This window comes from Protopterus annectens, chromosome 6.part0 (genome assembly GCF_019279795.1).
Source record: "Protopterus annectens isolate FY-2018-M chromosome 6.part0, PAN1.0, whole genome shotgun sequence".
In the NCBI taxonomy this organism is placed as follows: domain Eukaryota; kingdom Metazoa; phylum Chordata; order Ceratodontiformes; family Protopteridae; genus Protopterus; species Protopterus annectens.
In genome coordinates this window covers 574763228-574783724 of record NC_056737.1, presented here as the reverse complement: position 1 = coordinate 574783724, position 20497 = coordinate 574763228, and positions in this window count along the sequence as shown.

Below are 20497 nucleotides of genomic sequence, written 5' to 3'. Positions count from 1 at the left end.
CTGCTTGCTGCTGCTTATCTTCTGGACTCATCTGTGCACAGAGTTATTTCTGCTTGAGTTTAGCTGCAGAGCTTAATTGTTTCTCGTTACTGCAGAGCTTTTAAGGTACATTTTAGCTGCCATTTCTTATTAGCTGCAGAGCTGATACTGCTTTTATTTCTGCTTGTGAATGTATTTCTGCTTGAGTTTAGCGGCACGTTTCATTATTAGCTGCAGAGGTGGTTATTTTTTGTTACTGCAGAGCTTTTAAGGTATGTTTTAGATGCCATTTCTCATTATTAGCTGCAGAGCTGGTACTGCTTTTATTTCTGCTTGTGAACATATGTCTGCTTGAGTTTAGCAGTATGTTTTGTTATTAGCTACAGAGGTGGTTATTTTTCGATTCCGGTAGAGAGAGTATGTGGACTTATTTCTGCTTGAATTATCCTATGCTTAGCTACTGCTTTTATTTGTGTGGACTCACAGTTATTTCCGCTTGTGAATGTTAATTAGCTGGTGTGTGTTTGGACGTATTTCTGCTTGAATTATCCTGGGCTTAGGTATTGTTTTATTTGTATGGACTCAGAGTTATGTCTGCTTGTGAATGTTAGTTAGCTGGTGTGTGTGTGTGTGTGTGTGTGTGTGTGTGTGTGTGTGTGTGTGTGTGTGTGTGTGCGTGTGCGTGTGTGTGTGTAAATGCCCCCAAGTTAATACACCTCGTGGCTAGAGGTACTCAGGCTCAAATCCCTAGCCACCACCACTTGTGAATTTATGCCTCATATTTTTGCTCTGTTCTTCATTGCATCTGTGGTTTTCAGGATTTTTATGGCAAATCACTAAAGGATTGAATTCACTAAATAATGACAGGCATTTGAATTTCAGACTTCATATTCTTCAGAAAATAAATGGTAACACAAAACCTTTTATTTTAGCAATTTTGTAAGTTTATAATCTCAGTATTTGGAATTTGTCCCTATTTTGGGGCTGTATTCCCCCATTATTGGCTTTGTCCAGGTTTTTTTGTGCTAAGAGGTTGAGAACTATGGTGAGAAGTGAGAAATGAATTCACTAAATGATAGCCATTTAAGTTTCAGTCTTCATGTTGCTCAGGAAACTGCTGATTTGACATAGTGATATGTTGCTTCGACTTTAGTGCATAGGGTTCTGGGTTCAAGACTTGCCAGTGAAACGCATGGCGATAACACAACAATTTATTCTAGCAACTTTCCAAAATTATACAAGCAATGTTTAAAATGTGTCCCTGGTTTTTGACCTTTTGTTGTCGTCCCCCCCCCCGAAAAAAAAACTGAAATTGAAAGTGTGTGTGTGTGTAAGTAGACTTTTATGATGGAAATGTTCTGAATTGGGCAGTTTTGTCATTATCAGTTCATGCATTTTGTTTCATTGCCTACTGGAAAAATGCGATTGTGTGTGCAAGTAGAATGCATGTATGTTTCTTGTTTTGTGTGCAAGGGGCCTATGATTTGAAAACAACCCAAAGGTAAACTTTATCCACCACTGGCCAGATGCATTTTCTTTGGATGTGGTGTGTATGTCAATGCTGTTTCAATGAATATGAAATTCAAAGGCAGAGAAGTTTTAATGCCAAGTCTATTTTCATTGGGAGACAGTATTGTTTTGTTTATCAGATATCGATTAGTGGTTGTGCATTGTGCTATAAAATGTAAAAATATAATCCAAATCATTGTAGAAGTAAAGCAGTATGCATGCACATATTAGTGTTTATGATAAATGGGACAAAATAGCCAGGTAATGGGACATTGGAATGGGTACAGGGGGACTCTGGTGCCATATTTTGGTTGTCTGTTCTTCAGTTTGCTTTTGAAAGTTGGCTTCTCACAATTCCATTGGAGTGGGCAGGGTTACATAATTAGATATGCAAATTTTACATTAATCAGCATACTGATTTGTAACTATTTTTCATGGGCCTTGTCTAGATTTTTGATGTTTCCAGGTTGAGCGGTATGGTAGGCAGTCTGCTTCCAGTCGAAAATTCTTTATTAAGCACACAAAGGGTTTGCCACTACATATCTAAACCTAGGACATTGTAAAGTAAAACTGAAAAGAAGAACACGTGGAAAGGCCTACGAAAATAATTTCTACTACACTGAGTAAGGCATAAATACTTGCTAGCAGCTGTTTCTATAATAGGAAAAAGGGGAAGACAGAAAGATAAGAGATGACATGTATCATACGTTTAATGAAACTTGACATGTTAATCTTGCTCTGAGAGATGTCTAAGAAGGTTACAAATGTAATAGCGCAAGAGAAAGGACATCAATCTTTATTCATCAGCTTGCCATTCAGAAAACATGGTCTTTTGTTGTTCATGATCTGGCAAAAATTAAATAATTTTAGTCTGTTATTACTAGTCATGTTCCTAACTAAAAATTAATTGAATGAATTCTATTGCAAAATAAAGAAGACAGACTAAAAAATCATGTGGTCCTAAAGTTCCATGTTGGTAGCTATATATGCAGAGCAGAACACCAACACTTCCACAAAAAGTATAGTAGGAAAAAAGATGTTTGAAGTGCTTTCAGTACTTACCAGGAAATCCCATCTCTCTTCATGTAGCATATTTTTCTTTCTAATGGAGGCATTGTACCATATTTAATAATATTATAGCAACTCCCTGACTCAATAAGTGACTACTACTCCAGCTTCAAACTATGGAATCATGGCAAGATTCAAAACCCACCCAATAATACACTTCACTAGAGACACCTTCAACTCCCTCCTCCTCCACCACATGAACTGGGCACTAATTAAACACCCTCCACTTAAAGGCACACTGCAATATTTCAACAAAACCTTCCTAAACATCATTTATATCTTAGCACCATTAGAAAAAATACCCCAGGAAGCATGACATTAAGAGAGATAAAGCATGGAAATCCTGGAAAAGCCTACAAATCATAGCATCCTTGCAAAACTATGGATCACTCATGAAGATGGTAAACAGAGAACACACAGAAAAAAAAAGCAGTTTTGGTGTTCCTACTCAGCCTAAGTAAAAAAAAACACATCTACCCTACTACCTCATGAAAATAACTACAACATAACATCCATATTGAATACACATTTTCACATTTTACACAATTCATCACATAAAATGCAAAATCCAAGTCCAAAGGACAACAACACAGGTGAGCATTCAATATTCAAACCAAGTTTAATACGATGTTAGTGCTTTCATTTTAAAACTTTAAAAACTTCTTTAGACACAGTTTTGAACACAGAATACTTCATAAATATCAAAAAGAGGCAAGATCACTAGCTCCAGATGAAAAATTAAGACATATCCTCATACTATGTATATGTTTAAACAGCTTATATTTAAAAATTGCAAGCAATAATAAGCAATGCAAATATCAGCACCATAAACCTAAGAAAATTCAGATAGCCAATATATGATGTTTAAGTAGTTTTAAAATACATTCCTATCTATATACATATATTCTACTCATAAAGTTCAAAAATAAATAAAAACCTTTGAATTATTTTCATCTCTCAAAAGTTTTTAACTTTAACATGGGGGCTGTGCTAACTGCTTCATTACGTCCTGGGTGTCTATAGGCTTCAAGTCTCAATTGCTATATTACCTCCTGTCTCTTCAAGGATTCTGACCAGGGACCTCCCCTCAGATTCCTCTCCCACCTTTTCTGACACACTAAATTTAAAAGTGTGTTTGGGGAAGTTCTCCAAGTGTCTAAAAAGAGCATTGGTTGTCTTTTTCTTCTTTATGCTGGAGGAGAACGAAGAATCTAACTACGGGCAGGAATATGAGATGTTATCTTGTGAAATTTATTCATCAAGAAATAAACCTGATATTATTTACAATGCAGAAGGAGACTTTAAACTGTTTGCTGACTTTTTCTCCCCCAAGGTATGAACTTTGTCCCTATGAAAGATGTAAATTTAACTAATGTACTTATTGACTTAAAAATGTTTGTGCGTAAATTGAACTTTAACATATTGTTTAAAGAAAACTCTGTGTTAGACCCTCTTAGGGTAAGTAGGTTGTACAACCCCCCCCACTGCACCCTATATTGTCTGTATTTGAAAAGCTCTGCGAAATTAACCTGCGAGCCATGTTGAAAAATAATAAAAGACAATTTGATGGGCAGGAACATGAAGAGGATGAAAGTTTAAGTTACATTCAAGATAAACTAAGAGCTATGAAACCAGATGGGGGGTATTGTTATCATGACACAGGATGACTACAACCTTCGTATAAACACTGTATTGCAGAGTGATGCTTATGAATTGGTCAGTGTTTCGGAATTAAATAAAGCATATGTCAACATCAACAATCAATTAAGAGACATGTTTATAGAGGGGAGAATTTCAGCAGATGAGTTTAAATATTTAAATATTTTAGCCCCTAGAACATCTGTGATGTTTGTGGTCCTGAAAGTTCATAAATCCATAGAAAATCCACCACTTAGACCAGTAGTGGATTGGAGGGAATCAGTAATGGTGGCATGTGCCCAATACATAGATATTAAGTTTAAACATCTACTTGGGAAGGAAATGTATCTGTGCCTAGACTCCTGGGACTTCTTGAATAAAATGAATGATGTCAGTTATAATGAAGAGGATTTTATGGTGACTGTAGATATACAGGATCTTTATACCATCATTCCACATAATATAGCTTTCGAATGGACATAAGATTACTTGCAAAGAAATGGAATTGAATAAGGGTACATCAACAATGCTATTGAATTATTAGAGATAGTTTTAAAGAACAGTTTTATATATTTTAAGAAAAATATATTTAAGCTAAAAGAAGGGGTAGCAATGGGGTCCCCGGTGGGTTCATTCTTAGTAAATGTTGTCATGTTGGAATAGGGGTTTAAATATGTCTTTAGTAGTCAGCATAACAGTGCTATAAAGTTTTATTTACATTACCTGGAAGACATCTTCCTTATTTGGAGTAAAGGGGTCCCTGAATTCATGGAATTTATTCACTACATTAATACAAGTACAGACTTCCTGGCATTCACACATTCTTATAATCAGGAGAGTGTGCCATACTTAGATGTTCTGATTCAGGGATTTAGGAATATCCACTGCTAGTGTGTATTGAAAGCCCACAAATTTGAACATGTTGCTACATTTCTCAAGCTGCCACCCGTTCAAACAGAAAAGGGCGGTGGTAAAAGGGTAGCTTGTTAAGGCTGCCCATATGAGTAGTTTGGACAATGATTTTTTAAAAGAATGTGAAACATTAGTGAACATGTTCAACAGGAGGGGTTACCCCCATCTAATGGTACATGAATTAATTGATGAAGATCATTTTAAAAGAGAGACAGGGTATTATAAACCTATATTGGCAGGACAGGGGGTACTTGACAGAACAACTGCTGACCAGAATAGTGATTTAAAGAACTACACAAGTGCACTGTGACTGCATTTAGTAGAGATAGTTCTAAAATTAAGTGGATAATGCAAAAAAAAACTGGAATATTTTTTGTGAGAATATTAGTATATTAAATGTATTGGGAAGTGAGCCCTCCATTATTTATAGAAGGGGGATGAATATAAAAACATGGTAGAAAGAAAAGTAATTAAAAAGTTTATTCATCTAAGAACGACTAAGTGTGGGCGATGTAGTATGTGTAGATATATTTTGGAGGGTGATAGTATAATAATTAAAGGGAAGGCTATCAAAGTTCAAGGAAAGTATAACTGTGACACTATGGGCATGATTTATGGACTCGATGCCTAAATTGTGAAGGTTTTTATGTAGGAAAAACTGAGCGAAGATTGCGTAATCACATTTATGAGCGCACTTATGATATAAAGAAGAAAAAGACAACCAACACTCTTTCTAGACACTTGGAGAAGTTACCCAAACACATATTTAAATTTAGTGTGTTAGAAAAGGTGAAGAAGAATCTGAGGGGAGGTCCCTGGTCAGTATATTTGGAGAGATAGGAGGTAATATGGCAATTGCGACTTGAAGCCTATAGACACCCAGGACTTAATGAAGGAGTTAGCATAGCCCCCATGTTAAAGTTAAAAACTTTTGAGAGATGAAAAGAATTCAAAGGTTTTTATTTATTTTTTAACTTTATGAGTAGAATATATGTATTTAGATAGAAATGTATTTTAAAACTACTTAGACATCATATATAGGCTATTTGAAATTTCTTAGGTTTATCCTGCTGATATTTGCATTGTTTATTATTGCTTGCAATTTTTAAATATAAGCTGTTTAAACATATACATAGTATGAGGATATATCTTTACATTTTTCATCTGGGGCTAGTGATCACATGACTTGCCTCTCTTTGATATTTAATAAGTATTCTGTGTTTAAAATTGTGTCTGAAGAAGTTTTTAAAGTTTAAAAACGAAAGCGCTAACATCGTATTAAGCACGGTTTGAATATTAAGTTCGGCTGTGTTGTTGCCCTTTGGAGTCAGCTTTTGCTTTTTGTTTTTATATCCAGTTTTATTTTGTGTTTTTTTGAGTTTGTACAATTCATCACATGACTACTACAACCCCAAACAGATACCCACATTTACCTTCAATAGTCATTCTCCTCTATAAGAATCTGACAGCAGTAATCCATACATATCAGCAAAGCAATTTACCATGCAGCCAGTCTCCACAAACTAAAAAAAAACATACTTGGCAAAGTAAAAATAATATCATGGGCCTCTGATAACATACCAAGTGAATTTCTCAAAATTGCAGCCTGCTCAGTTGCTTTTCCAGTAACTATATTGATGAACAGCTCCATTAAACAAAAATATGTTCTACCAACATGGCAACAGTTGTATGAAATCCCTATACATAAAGGTGGTGCAGACCATTCCACAGCAAATTATAAGTCAGTATTACCTCCACTATCAAAGATCCTGGAAAAATGCATCCAGAAACAACTGTTAGAATACCTAAAAAATTCAACCTACTTTTACTGACACAACATGGCTTCCATCTAGGCTATCCCCACCTAAACCAAAATGGCCTCACTGCATCAGTCTTCCTGGATCAATCAAGAGATAGACGTATTCAAAAGTGAATTTTTGAATACCCATCCGATTGTCTAACTTCTTTTTAAATGAAGATACTGTGTCACATTCCGGGTTCGGATTGGAAGTAGAAGGATTAGTAATTGCATGAAGAATGTGTCTCCACTTCATAATTTATTTGTTGATATAGGTTCAGATCTCTGGTCCTAGTGTTTGCTAGATTGTTTGATTTCTGGAGAGAGCTCTTAGACTGATGGATCCCTACTAAACTGAAAATAAAGGCACAGATTGCCCCTGAGGAGTCTATCAGGTACTGAATACAGGGATAGAGCCTCTGGCCTCTCGTGATACTGCAGGTCTTGTAGGCTCATGATCTTTTTTTGTTAAGAACAGCTGGGGTGTCTCCAACTGCCTGATATGTCTAGGAGTCACATCCTAAAGAAGGCAATATATTCTATAATGGGCCTGATCGGTGCAGAATATAGAGTGGTAAGGACTTCTTTTGATCAGAAAGATATTCCTTTTGCACTCAGCCAAACCACATAGAAGCATTTTCTAACCACTGTTACAACACAGTGATCAAAAGAGAAGGAATTATCTACCCGTGATCCAAGGTCTCTCACATCATCTTCATTTTGGAATGGGGTATTAATAAGCTGAGTTGAGGGATTATTTGCCAAATATGACAGTATTACACTTTTTAGAGTTTAGCGTTAGCCCATTTTCTGTGTACCAGGTATTAATATGTTCACATTCAAGTTGTGGCTTCTGCATGACAGAAGGGAATTTTATGACACCCAGTTTACAATCATCTACAGACTTGGTTAACTAGAAATCCACATTTTTGATATGGAAAGCAGAAAAGTATATGCCGAATTGTAGAGGTCCTAGTATGGATCCCTGGGGGATTCCAGTAGTTACCTTCATGATCTTTGATGACACAATTGCCTCCCTCACTGTATTGCTTCTGACTCAGAGCCAATTTACTATCCACATATATACACAGGTATCAATTTAGAGCACATTTAGCATGCTAATTATGTTAACATACGGTATGCTTTATAAAGGTCATAATAAGCTATATGAACAGCATGAAATCTGTCGACAGCTCATGTTACTCTTTCAAAAATATTTACCAGATTCAGTGGAAAGGGTCTGCCACTAACAAAGCCAAACTACTGGGATTCAGATCCTACAAGATTTTTAATATCATTGTTTATCAGGTCAGTTATGACCAACTTTGTGGCCTTGCAGATAAGGCTTATCAGAATAATAGGTCTGCAGTCTGCAGTTTCCTGGATCCATGATGGGGTGGCTTCTCTGAGGTAGCATAAACAAATGTAAGTTATACATTAGCAAGAAGTCCAGTGTCTGCAGACAGGTGGAACAGCTGTAGGAGTTGTTCCACCAGAGCATGTTTAGCACTGCTCAGCAGGCAGTTGGGTATGTTATTAGGTCCCACAGAAGATGCACTTCTTTGTTTTGGAAAGTACCTTTGGCAAGTGCTCTTTCGTTGATGATAGGGAGTTTGAAATACTTTGGAACATTTGAGCTTTGTAATTATTTATTTCAGGGGTGAAAGTTTGCACCAATTTTTTAGCTAATATATTTGCAATATCTACTAGATATGAACAGGTGCACCATTTTGAATAGGTTTGGAGCAATGATGGGTGTTATTTCTGCTTTTTTTATAATTTCCATAAGTTGGGTGCTAGTTTTTAATTTACTTTTTTGTTTGAAAGTTATTACAGAATTTTACAACAAATAACATAGATAAATTCCAAAGGGTATATATAATACAATACTCATTTAAGTTTAAAATTTGAGTATTAAAAATATATCTACAACATTTGCAATGCATGTTTAAAATAGACTGATAGGTTCTTAATCAACACTCAAAAAATTAAACTACACATTTCAACTGTAAGTCAGTTTCAGATCCTCTTTTATTATGGCGATAACTACTTCCATGTATAAAACAATTAACTATACGACCTTAAGCCATGGATTTTGATAACAAGTTTTGAGAATTATCTATTTTTATGTTGCTCTCTTTCCAAGCAACTTCTTGAAGTAAAGACAGTAACTCTTCAAACTGTGGTGAAAAAGTCTTCCATCTCTTTTTCTAATTTATAGCTAAAATTGTCCAAAGAAGATACCAATTACATACATATATGTATGTATGTGTATATATATATATATATATATATATATATATATATATATATATATATATATATACATATACACACACACACACACACACACACACACACACACACACACACAGAGTTCACAATCAAAATCTCGACGTTGAAAAAAAAACATATTTAACATAGAAAGTCAATGTTGAATTCTTGCATATTAAGTAGGTGAAAATGTCGAATCTGCTGAATGAATTCTACAGATTTGACATTTACTTTGAATATTGAATGTGATGCTCATATAAGTACAAAGTTTAAGTCTTACACTGAAATTCACGATTTAGCAGGGGCAAGCTCCCCTGCACCTCCCACACTCCCTGAAAACTATATATTCCAACTCCGAGATTGCACTACAGTGAGGAAAGGGTTAAATTTCCCAATCCGCACTGTACTGCGATCTCTATTCATAACATCGAGCACATGTCAGTGAATGCACAGTGGCATTTGCTGATATGAACTCTCATTCAATTAACATTCGGAAATATAGGAATCAGCCAACTGCCATTCGGCACTCCGATGTTCACTAAATCTTAGTTCTAAATTTTGATGCTAAACCTATTATTTGTATATATATATATATATATATATATATATATATATATATATATACATATACACATGCACACACACACACACACACACACACACACACACACACACACACACACACACACACACACACACACACACACACACACTCTGTTATTTAGACCAACTGAAACCAAATCATCTTGGCTAATTTTATACATTTTCAAGACACCTGACAGTATAGATGATGCTTCCATTCCATCTTCCTATACACTTTCATTTAGTCAGCTATGTGTGGTTTGTTGCCAAATGACCTTTCTTTTTTGAGTTCATTTTTCTACTTTTCATTACTGATGCAACTTAGATACATAAGTTCTTCTGTTTTGTGCTGTCAGTTTCTCATTTCAATAATGCAGTTCTAGAAAATGTTGTGTTACTGCAATGTGCAATGCATTCAGTCAAATACCAATAATTATATTACTTTATAAAGATCTTCCCCTTATCTTTTACCTTGTCCTTATACAGAACATTAAGAAGATGCCACCTAGTCTCCTGCAATTTCTGAGGTCTCTATCCTCTTCTTTTGAAGTCCAGCATTAGCAGTCACTAAAATTAGCAGGACAGATTATTTCCACCTTCTTGAAATATGTCATAATATTCATTGCCATCTTATCTCAAGGCATTGCTTCTTTCTAACAATATTTTTTCCCTTATTATATGGAATGGTAATTGCATTTAACTTATGCACTGAATGTCATATGGTCTTCCATCTTCTTTGGTTGGAAATGGGAAAAGGTAGTGTTATTAAAATCATTTCAACTGATGTTCTCTCACACCATCAGTCATCTACTTTAAGCAACATATATTTTTGTTGGTTGAGCCCTGTCAGGATAAGACCCAATGTAACTCTCTTAATGTGACACATCCAGTTAAAAGGGTGTTGAGTTGCTTTGATTATACCTGACCATAGTGAATAACAAGTATTTCTCTCAGACACAATTTACTCTACTACTCATGTAATTACCAACATAGAAAAAGGAGAATTTAACAATGTTATCATGCCTTGTGGGCAACATGATATAGGGTGATAAAGCTCATGCTACAGAATAGGGTAGACATACCAGCATGCCCCACTGTAATTCTGTTCTGGTCATCATGAGTGTGCAAGTGGGATGGGGAAGCTAAGGCATAAAATAGGAGAAAAAAAAACTCCTGGCAGCAGTGTGATGTTGCATCAGGATCCTCATCCTCCCTAGCAGCTCTGGACATGGTTAGGGTTAGGTTGGGGGTGGCAAAGGTGGGTCTACTAGATGCAGTGAATGAGGAGAAGAACTGGGACGGCTAACTGTAGGAGTTAAAAAAAAAAAATGAATCTTGCTATTGATCTTACATACTACCATTCAGATCATCACTATTGTTAGTAGTATTAATTGTGTAAAAATAAGATATATACATACTAGTGTTCATTTTATCTGCCTCATAATTATGTAATTTATCTATTTTCCTCCATATTCCTTGCTATCAGCTTTACAAAGTGTTTTATTTAAAATGGTTTTGTAACTGACAGACATATTATTGACCATGTATAAACCTTGTAGTTAATACATTCATTAAGAAGTGCATCCGCATGGGGTGGAGCCTGGATGGCTAAGAAAAAGCAACAACTTTTCAGATCTCTGCAGTTTTTTAATATTATTTAAACAAGAGAATAACATTTTGAAAAATAATTTACTACTTTAAGAAATCTATAAGCACTTGTTTCAAGATACATCAAAAACCTGTGCAGATTTCTTAACATTTTCCTTCTAAAATATTCTGGAGGCTAACTGCACATGAAAAGATAAGCAACTCAAAATACTCACACTCAGATTCTTCACTAAAAAAGACTTACAACAAGTAATTTCTGTGTTTCAGGAGCAGTCTTTGAAATTGGAAGGATTTCAGGAAAACCTGGATAATTTAAAAGAAAACAGTTTTAAGCAAACACATATTCTGAAAGAAATGATTCAGTAGCAGCAGACCAAAATTACAGACATTGAGACTGTTTTAACAGACGTTGAGGGAAGACTTAAAAAAGAAGAAATGCAAATGGACTTTCTATCGAAACAAAATACTTGGTTATAGAATAAACTGGGTGACCTTGAAAACTGAGAAAGGAATTGTAACATTAGAGTTTTGGTCTAGAGGAAAAAAAATTAAGGAGAAGATATAACTTTTTTGACAACAGGGAGTCCCAAATTTCTACACCTTCAGGAAGTCTTCTCCTATGGAATTAGAGCTCATCACTCTCGGTAAACCATTGGCTACTAATCATCTCATACCACCAAGATGCATAATAATAAAAGTCCTCTCCACTTTAGACAAAGAACTTGTACTAAAAGCAGCATGGTAAACCATTGGCTACTAATCATCTCATACCGCCAAGATGCATCATAATAAAAGTCCTCTCCACTTTAGACAAAGAACTTGTACTAAAAGCAGCATGGTAAACCATTGGCTACTAATCATCTCATACCACCAAGATGCATCATAATAAAAGTCCTCTCCACTTTAGACAAAGAACTTGTACTAAAAGCAGCATGGGCAAAAGCTCCTTTAAAATATGGACGATACAATATAAGATTTGACAATCACTGCTCAGCAGAAACTATAGACATGAGGAAAAACGCTAACCATTAGTTAAAATACTGAAACAAAACAATATTAAAACACAAATACTTTTTCCAGCAAAAAATAAAAATCCGTCTGACAAATGGGCACTAGGACTTTTAATAACATTGAAGAAGAAATAGCTTTGGCTATAAATAAGAGTCTGATTCTTGTTATCAAAGACATAGATTAGACATCCCCCACCTTGAAAATGTCATCAGAAAATGCAGCATGGACTGACATCAGAATGAAAACACAAATAACTAAACAAACCACTGACTCATCATCTAACTAAAACTGAGTAAGGTCAATTAATCTTCATACAGAACCTGCTCTAATATGATACAGAAAACTACAATCTTAAGAATATAAAGAAGCATTATTACCTTATTCTCAGAACAGGAATTATAAGGTAAACAGTTTGAAAAGTCCATATTATTATTTTTTCCTTTCTTATTTATTTTATACTGTCTGAAGACAATTAATTGCAAAAAAGCATCAAATTCAGTTGAATTAAATGTTTTTATATTCATCAAGCAGAGAGCAATCATAAACCCTTGCTATAATAAGTGTAGAAACAAATGACATGATTCAAAAATTACAGTGTATATATTAAAAGGAGACTGGCTATATGCTGTTTTTTAATTGTTTGGTTGACAGGACTAAAAGGGAAGGAAGGACAGAAGAAAAGGAATAGACTGTTTTAAAATATTTGACATTATGCAGAAACCAGATACATAGGAATGCTTTTTGTTTGTTGATGTTGAAGATTAGAACTTACTGAACAAGGTGAACTAAATGAAGCATCAGTGACTTTAACTTTTCTGTATTCAGTGAAGGGGCTGCTATGGAGTAAATCATAGGTTCATAGGTAGGTACTAGGCTATCGGTCTAAGGGCCTACATAAGTCTAATGAACAAGGTTCCCTGGCTTCCCAACCAGGAAAGTTATTTTCCTTCTTCTTCTCATAATAACACACTAAACACCTAATTAGATATGTGATCAAATAAATTAAAGCATAAAAATATTGTTTACAGGTCATAAAACTTTTAAATAATTCAATAAACTCAAAGAAGCACAAAAAACATTATAAGCCAAACTGTGCACATGTATACAGAAGCTGTAGATAGATGAAGTTTTATGAATCTTGTCAAATGGCTCAGCTTTTTAAAGAGAGCATGAAAAAGTCAGATTCCATTAGAAATATTAAAATAAGAGGAACTAAGACTTTGGGGTAAAGCAGGAAATATGAATACAAGTTGGTTAAGTGTTATGTACTTGTTTAGATCCCTGCACTGCTTCCTGTAGACATTGTAGATTATCAGAAGAGGGAAGAGAAGCTAAATTGGAGCAGATGGGCCCTTCTGGTGGTGAATTAGAATAAATGTTAACATGGTAAAGCACAAGTCTAAAATAAATCAATCTAGACCTTAACAGTGAGAATGCAGATCCTGACCAAGAGATGGTGAAATTGCTTAATACCTGGGGAACTAGAGAATGCGTCTAGTGCAGTAGTGATGGTGAGTTAGCCAATCCTTTTAAAACCTTATTACATTCAGTTTTACAAATGACTGTATATAACAATAATGAAAACACACATCAGACAACAAATTGCTGGGGCAGGGAAAACTGGGCATATATGAGATACCTATAGCAACCAGTAATTATAAACATATGGAAAAATAACTTTTTCTTACAGATTAAAGATGAGAAAAAGTATGACAAAGATACTAAACACAAGTATGATACAATATTTATTAGGGAAATAGAAACATCATTACATGTAGAATCATGATGATATAAAGACAATTCAGTGAGATGACATTATAACAGAATTAAATAGCCATACTGTTGATAATAACTAAGAAAAGAAAACTATTAATAAATGGTTTTAGACTTTCTGTTAGATGTAAATTATTGTTTTGAAAGTGCAAACTACAATCACAATATGCATACTAAAGAAGGTGTTTTTGGTAAAATCTACTGTTAATTTATTTACTTGTTACTACATAACATGGTCTCTAAAATATAAACCATAAAAAGGAATGAACATATCGATTTAGTTGAGAACCATTTACTATGGTCTAAAAAGCAAAGTCCTGCTAATGTATGTGTTGTATGACTAATATTAGCAGTCAAAATACTAGTATAAATAAAAATGCCTTTTCATTTGTATAAAAAACAATAGTAATTATAAACATCAATATTAAGAAAAACAGACTTGAAATTCTTACACTGTTAAAACATTTGAATGTTTGAAAGATAAGCCTTGATCATATGTTATAATTACTCTTATGACTAAAGATATAAATATCATTACCTCCAGATTAACAGTTTAATATCTGTAGAGGTCTGACACTCATTCATGCCAGCCTAACTCTAAATCTACAGGGACAGCTGTGAGAGACAGAGGGTTAGTCTAATGGGATTGTTCTCTTCTAGGTTAGGAATTACTTAATTCCATATATCTAGCTAATTTAGTTTATTTTAAATGCTATTGTAATTCTAATTATAAAATCTTCTGTATGCTTGAAATGCCTTCTGGACAACATAAATTAATCAGAAGAGGTGAAGAAGTTTATCTTATACATAGTAATGCACATGGAACATATATACATTAGCAAATTTTATTTTTCTTAAATGGAGTTGTTTAAATGTCAATGGATTAAATAATGTTAAGAAAAGATCAAATCTGCTAAAATTTCTAGATGTTTAATGAGGCACAAGTCATAGTTCTTCAAGAAAAACACATTAGTCATTCAGATAAAAATATATGGAATCCAAGTAAATATACATTATTAACACAATCTACTTTTAAAAGTAAAAGGGGATCATGATTTTATGGACAAATAATATACCATTACCTCAGATAAAACATAGACTTGAGGATCAATAAGGAACATTGCATCTTGTAGTTAAGATATATAACAATACAGTATGGACCCTAGTCAATTTATATTGGTTTCCTAGGATGGGAGTGAAACTAGGTAAAAAGCCCTAGAATATATCATACTTGACAACAAAAATGAGGTTTGGGACAAACTAATTTGTCCAGTACCATCTTAGGAGGTAGTATAAGTGGGGTCTATATTAGATTATCAAAAGTTTTATTCAGTGAATGCTCACATGAGCGAAAGCAATGGAAATTGAAAGGATGCTTGTGGGGTCATGGTACAATGAGAAGTGGGATATTTACACTTTCCTCGCTGTCTCAGAGTTGGAATATATAGTTAGTTGGGGGTGTGGCAGCCCCCCAGAATAAGAAGTTTGATTTCCAGTGTTTTTGCTCATGTGAGTGTTCACTGAATAGAACTTTCGATAATCTAATATAGACGCGAATAAGTGTGATGAGGCTGGAGAGGGAGGGGGAGGGGGGAGGAGTTTGGTAAGGTGGAAGAGTTAAGTGTAGTGTTAAGAGTTAGGTTAGTTAGGCTGTGGGTGGTAATGGGTTAATTGTGGTGAAGTAGAGGAAGTAAGGTAGATTTGGGGTGGGTCTAGGTGTTAAAACTGGTTTAGGAAGGGAAGTTGGATCACATTTGGCATGAGTTTGCAACAGCAAGGATCATGTCCATGATTACCTGTAGATACAGGAGTGCAAGTAGGCCTTGGACTACTTTTACTGGGATTTCTTAACTGGTTTAGTGGACTGGCTACTGCTATTGGGTGGAAGAGTTGGTGGAGTTTTTCGCTGTGTAGTATGTTTGTGACTTTGCAGTTTATGGTTAGGTTTAGGTAGTATAGTGGGATGGCCCAGGGCTGGGTGTTTTTGGTCTGGTAAGCACATTTCCTGATGGTGGTAGTGGGCGGTGGTTGGCCATTTTCAATCATTGGCAGTGACAGAGGCTTCTTGAGCTGCCCATGGGCTTTGACACATTAGTGTGCCATTGCTGATTAATTTTATGGTCTTGGTCAGTGTTGTTTGCATTTGTGGAGGTCAGTCGGTGGGATAGTTGCTTTTTGAGCTTTATGAGGTCTGAGGAGCAATGATGGTGTGCTGTGGCAATCTTTGAGCATCCCTCCCTTCTCAGTTGTTGAATATGTTTTTTTCTCTCTTTCCATTGGTGGTTCTTGGCTGCTCACAGGTTGCTGGGTCAGGGCTAATTTCGCTGGGAGATTGACCATGGTCTTATTCCTTTCCTTAGTTAGATGGAGATGGTGGGGAGTATGCCTGATCTCAGAAGGTCATATATCGACAGGCTAGTCGAAGTGCCATGGTGGGGTGAATGGGGAGATAAATGCAGCAGTGATGAGGACTTAATTACTGCGGTGGTTCTGAGCTGCTCATGGGATGGGAAGGTCCTGCTTATAGGATTTGCTGCTGCTCATGCACAGTATGGCTTAAATCCATTACGGGCTGGTTTCACTGTTTCTATTTTCATTATAAAGTAAATTGCAATGAATCCTTTCACAGATAAGTGGCCTTTTTTGCATTCTCTTGGATGGTGCATTGGTGCAGAGGTTGAGATTGTCACATCAAAGCAAGAGGTTCTGTGGTTTGACTCTCGGCAGGGGTGCCTTCTTAAGTGAGTCTGTACGTCCTCCCTGCATTCAGGTGGGGGTTTCCATCTGTTGCTAAGAGTCTTTCACACCACAAGGACAAGGTATTTTCTGGTGGACAAAATTTACGTAAATTTGGTTCTGCATACTTCAATGGTTGGTATTCATATGAGTATAAACTGAGTCCTTGACTTGGGTGTCTCTAGTTGCTGAAGTAATGTGAGGGTGTTCTGCTACATAATTAAGTTTGTTTGGTGTACGAACTCCTGAGCTGTATAGGGCCAGAGGGTATTGGCTGAAGGGCAGGAGCAGCTGATTCGACAGGTATGGCTTAGGTGTGATTGCAGAGTGTTCCCACTTTGAGGAATTGCTGCAGCAAATGCGTGGTGCAGCTTAGATCTGTTATACATTATTGGTGGTTATTTCAATTAGTGTTGGCTCTCCTATGTCAGTTTTCAAGCAGGCTAAATTAAAGAAACACCAGTGTGTTTTTTTTCTCTATAAAGGGGTGGGGAAAATTTGAAAGGTGGTTAACAGCTGGGTTTAGCCACCTTCATTCAATACTGATATGTTGTTTCTTTAGTCAGTGCCTTAATGAGTTATTTTATTTATTTATTTTTTTGCGGATGGCAAGTATGCAGAGTCTATGACAATGGTGGGAGGCCATTGTAGTGCAGGTGGAAGAGTTGTTCCAAGAGGTGACCAACTCTGATTCCAGGATGATGGCTCAGAAAGGGGAAGCCAGCAAGAAGAAATGACATACAACAGTGAGGACTAGACCAGCTATTCATGTGAAGAGACAATGGCTGTTGAGGGAAACACTTGATCTGTCAGATGCTGGAGCATCAGATAATGATTTTGTACTGGATGTTCAGTTAGGAGGGACAGGTTTAGGGTGTGTTGGGGATGATGGGGAGGCATCAGATGATGGATTGTGGCCTGGGTTAGAAGATACGTGGAGGGTCATGGGGGGCAGCTCAGGGATGTCAGGAGGTAAGTGGGGATGCTGTGGTTAGGGAGGGCAGTATTGGGTTGGTGAGCAATCGAGTTTGCTTTTGGAAGTGAGCTCTGAGTTTGGCATATGGCCTGGAGACTGATTAGCTACACAGTGGCTAGGGCAAGAAACGGGGGCTGTCTTTCTGACTCCTCACATTCCAGCTACAGTGAAAGAGAAGATTTAGAAAGGGGTATATATCTATGCATTTGAATTAACAGATGGGGGTGGGGTTCAGAAGTTGATGGAATCCGAATCAGTAAGCAGTAAAGATTTGCTTGCTGCCTTAGCAGTGTTAGGGAGGAGAAGGATAGGTAAGCTGTGACCTAGGACATGGGATAACTGGGTAGTAGGATTTATTATATGGCAGTTTTATTGGAGAAGGATACCTCTTTGGTGTTACTTTTATTGGGTTATTTTCTTACAATACAGGAGGCGCAGCGTTTGAGGTCCAGGAATGCCTGGTTATGGTATGAATCGAGGTTCTGGAAGAGGAAAGCAGTGGATCACTCACTGCGATGGGAGGTTCATCATCTGGATATCTGGTTGGCTACTATGATGGACAGTTTTTGGGGGATGGTTGGGAGGAAGGGGAAGATTTTGTTGGGCTTTTAATGTTGGAAGTTGTTTGTGGGTAGGGTGTAAGTTTTTGCATGGCTGTTCAAAGTGTGGGGAAAATCATTCAGTGGTCCAAAGTGGGCAGTGAGAAGTTAACCCAGGGGTGTCAAGCTCATTTCCAGCTGATGGGGGCTTTTCACTCTTCCCAAGGGTTTCAGAACATTAGGGGTAGGAGGAATTTTTGAGGGTCGTGGGGTGGGTTGTCCTTCAGGGGTTAGAGGGGGCGCAGGCATGGCATTCCCCCATTAAAGTAGAAGTCTTACAGAGGATGCTTCAGGAATTTTCTGATGTCTCTCTTAAGGGAGAAATAATTGAAGGTTTTTCTCAGGGGTTTTGTAGGAATTTACGATCTGTAAGGTGTAAGGAGGATATTTTTCTGCACTTAGAAGAGAAAGAATGACAGGTGGGGAGGGTGTTGGGCCTGTTTGACAGCCCTCCTTTTCAAAGTTTTAACGTTTTTCCATTGGGTTTGGTGCCGAATAAAGTGGATGGTGAATTTATGTTGATTCACCATTTATCGTATCTGGCAGGGAGTTTGGTGAATGACTTAATTTCAGTTGAAGATGCTAGAGTTAGTTATGCATCTTTGGATGATGCTGCAAAGGTTATCTGGGGGTTTGAGGACCCACGGTTAGTGAAAGAGAAGTTTGAATCTGCTTTTCCCTTGCTGCTGGTAAGAGAGGAAGAGTGGCCATTACTGGGCATGGTAGTAGAGGGAAAATTTTATTTTGATAAGGCCATGCCGGTGGGCTGTTCCATAGCCTGTGCTACCTTTGAAAAATTTAGTACAGTTCTTCACTGGGTGTGGCAGCAGCGAGTGGGTATGCAGAGGGCTGTGCATTATTTAGATGATTTTTTGTTAATGGGTGAGGGATTTGAGGGAGTGTATGATGGATTGCAGGAATTCCTGGGGATGTGTGATGAAGTGGGGGTTTCACTGGCCTGGCACAAGTTGGAAGTTCCAGCTAAAGCTTTAGATTTTTGGGGTTTGTTAGTAGATGCAGGGATTGAGCTATTTTGCTTGGCTCTGGATAAAATAGACAGATTGAAGGAAAAGATTGAGGCAGTGGTGTTTAAGGCTAAAGTATGCATTTGCACGGTAATAGCACTTTTAGACCTTTTGAATTTTGCATGTCAGGCTGTTCATCCAGGCATACATTTTGCAAATCAGTGGCCTTTTTGGTGAAAGGAGGGAAAGAGTAAGCACCCTTTGGTTAGGACTAGCAAGCTGGTATGGGCCAATCTGGGTATCTGATTATGTTTTTGGAACAGTTTAATGGGGTTTCTTTTGGCAGATGGATTGGGTGGGTCAAGCAGAATTTCAGTTGTTCACAGATGCAGTGGTGGGTATTGGAATGGGAGCCTTTTTTGCAGGTGAATGGTTTGCAGAGAGATGGGCATTGGACTGGCAGGAGGAGTGGAACAGGGATGTTGCGTTTCAGGAGTTAATACCAATTTGGGTAGCTTCGGTTGTTTGGAAGGATAAACTGAAGAGGAGGGTTATTCTTCATTCATATAACATGGCAGTGGTGAGGGTTTTGCAGACAAAGACTGCTAAATCGGAAATGGTAGTTTTACGTAAGTTAGTTTTGCAGAGTCTGTTAATTAATTTTTCACTCACAGGGGTGCATGTGCCTGGAGTGTGAAATGTCTTGATTTCAGTTTTCCAGATTTTAAGAGTTGGCTCTGGAGGTGGAGGAGGTGCTGGTGGTTCTACCAGAAGATGTGTGGGATCTGAGATTAATGTAGCCAGGAAGTTGGTTCAGCAATCATGGGTGGTGTCCACCAGGAAGGCATATGGTAGGGCACTTTATTACTTTGATAAATTTGTTTTACAATTACCAGAGGAAGAAGGGGCTTGGTCAGAGGAGCTGCTGCTATGTTATCTGGCTCGGGTTTGGGTGCAAGGTAAGGCATTGCAGATAGTTAAGACTGATTTGGCAGCTATGTATATTCGCACAGGTGGCTAGGTTGTATGATTTCACAAAGTCTTGGCTGGTGAGACATATGTTGAGAGG